This window comes from Penaeus japonicus, unplaced genomic scaffold (genome assembly GCF_977035675.1).
Source record: "Penaeus japonicus unplaced genomic scaffold, GWHDUDI00000001_assembly GWHDUDI00000029, whole genome shotgun sequence".
Lineage (NCBI taxonomy): Eukaryota > Metazoa > Arthropoda > Malacostraca > Decapoda > Penaeidae > Penaeus > Penaeus japonicus.
In genome coordinates this window covers 27,671,138-27,673,637 of record NW_028234431.1, presented here as the reverse complement: position 1 = coordinate 27,673,637, position 2,500 = coordinate 27,671,138, and the positions used below count along the sequence as shown (strand labels likewise).

The following is a 2,500-nucleotide window of genomic DNA, read 5'->3' as shown; positions in this document are numbered from 1 at the left end:
TTCGAGTTAGGTGGTCTTGCAGCTAATGGTAAATTTTCCGTACAACGCCGCGTCGCTAAATACCACAAAAGTGGTATCGATGGATTCCTCTCAACCTCTACTATTCATATATAGTGAAATTAATGAGCGCTTGCACCCCTGGAGCCCACAATCTGGGTCTCGATAGTAGGGGAGGGCATGAAGTAGATCAGGGAAATTGCGGGGTAAAATATGAATTCCGACCTTATTTCGTATGCAAAATCTTAACCAATTACCTACCTAACTTTACTTAGGTTTGAAGTTTGCCCTAGCCAAGGAGGGGGCTTCGCTCCCCCCCTGCCCCCCCCCTTCTTAAGGCACTTCGTGCTACTTCAGTATCACGAAAACCTTAACTACCTACCTCACTTTGCCTAGTTTTGAAGTCAGCCTTTGCGAAGAGGGAGCTATGCCCCCCCTGTGGATCTCCCTTATTCAGGGCACTTCGTGATACTTATGATGCGTAATTAGTCCTGTAGATGAAAATGCCGCGACCACAAATAACCCTCACACTGCGCCATGATGACAGCAACTGAGTCTTCGTCTTATATATTCCTCAGGATAGGAAACTAGGACCGATGATGACGCGACCACTCAATAGAGGGCACTCTATAATTATACTGTAAACAATGGGGAATATTGCGCCATCTGTTGAGAGAACATGATAGCACATGCAGGTAATTCCTTGGGGTGTCCAGTCCACAGCTTGCTACTATCCGTAAATACGTAAACACAGCCATGTTTAAATTTCAGGGCGAGGATGGTGGATTCGGGATATCTTGCCCAAGGTATGTTGCACGAAGTGCCCTAAAAGGGGGGGGGGGCGAAGCCACCCCTTGGCTAGGGATTAATTCAAAACTAGGCAAAGTTAGGTAGGTCATTGGGTTAAGATTTTGCACACGAAATATGCCCCGAAGTAGGACGAGGTAGCACGAAGTGCCTTAAAGGAGGAGACCCAGATTGTGGGCTCCAGAGGTGCAAGCACTCATTAATTTCACTATATATGAATAGTAGAGGTTGAAAGGAATCCATCGATACCACTTTTGTGGTATTTCGTAACGCGGCGTTGTTCGGAAAATTTACCAAAAAATGTCGTGTGTGTATAGTCTTTTCCTATTTCTTTGAACTTATAAATATACACATTTTATCTTGTACGTTCTTACTTTAAAATTTGTCAAAGGTACATAAAATTAATAAAGTATCTCATCATAATCGTGATATGAGTATTACGTTTCCCCCAGTTTAAATTTTGTAAGTTCTCATTTACATGATTGAGATCCACATGCCTTACTAATATCAATTAGGACATTGATGTTCTTAATAGCGTAATTCATTGTTTCATCATCTCACTTAGATTAGACTTATATACTGCGTATTCTGTTATTCCTCAAACACCTTTTCTTCTCTCTTCTTTCACTTCCCTTTCTTTTATTTTGTACTCTACCATTCCTTATCTTTATATTTTGCCTTTATTCCCCATGATCTTGGCTTTAACATATACTGTACACAATATACGGAGAGTAAAAAAATATAAATACTTTTAGCCTAGTTAGGCCTTAAAAGTTTTCTATGACAAGAAAGTGATTCATAGAAAAAGTAGTTGTTTGATACGTAAACTGATGTACAATTGTCTTCGCTTTGACTATTATGTCTACACTCGAATGGACCTTTTTATCCTTTAGAAATATCGTCCCTTAGCATGTCTGCCAGGCGTTAGCCAGAGAACATAGAAAAAGACAACAACAACAACAGCTATAGAACATGAACCTATAGAAGGAACAGCAAAACGCAAGAGGCAATCTATAATACTGAGTAGTATAGAAGTTATAATTCCATGCACTCTCTAATATAACTTTACGATATCCCAGCTCTTCCTGGAGTAAGCAGAAATGCTAACTGAGAGTAGTTGAAGGTCAGAGAGATGAAGAAAAGACTACTGGCAGTCTACGCCATTCATTCTCTACTACGACTACGATATCGATGATGTTACGCCGTATCCTAACTGGTCCACATGTAGAGCTCATTTTTATGGCTATGGTGGTGCTATACAGGGAGAAGGACCATGTTATTTACCTGGATCGATGGTATTTTAAGTTCTTGCTTTTCAATTAGTTTCGGTACACAGTGTCTATTTAATTTTGTGTCCATTGGCGGGAAAAAGCAAGGTACCAGATTGACTGACTTTGGTATGTCAGATTTTAAAGAAGTACGGCCTCCTACAGGCAAGTAACTGACCTCTACTTTTTCCTATTGAAGGTCATTTAAGGATAATATCTTCAAACTCCTACCCTCTTGGAGTGTTCTCTTTCCATTACTCTGGAATCTTAGGTCACTTGGATTAACCTAAACTTTGTTATTTCAATGTAGAAATAGTGACGCAACTAGTCAAATGTCAGCATCGAGAGACAGATAAAGGATTCATATTTCACACACACACACACACACACGCACGCACACACACACACACACACACACACACACACAC

At 40.4% G+C, this 2,500-nt stretch overlaps 1 protein-coding gene across 1 annotated transcript in view; it reads right to left on the bottom strand.

The window, feature by feature from the left end:
- Nucleotides 1-670, bottom strand: part of LOC122252797 (glutamate receptor ionotropic, delta-2-like) — a 14,936-nt gene extending 14,266 nt beyond the window's left edge. The window contains exon 1 of the mRNA XM_086554118.1: nucleotides 380-670. The gene's annotated coding sequence lies outside the window, so the exon portion shown is untranslated. The remainder of the gene's footprint in view (nucleotides 1-379) is intronic.
- Between the last annotated feature and the right edge of the window lie 1,830 nt (nucleotides 671-2,500).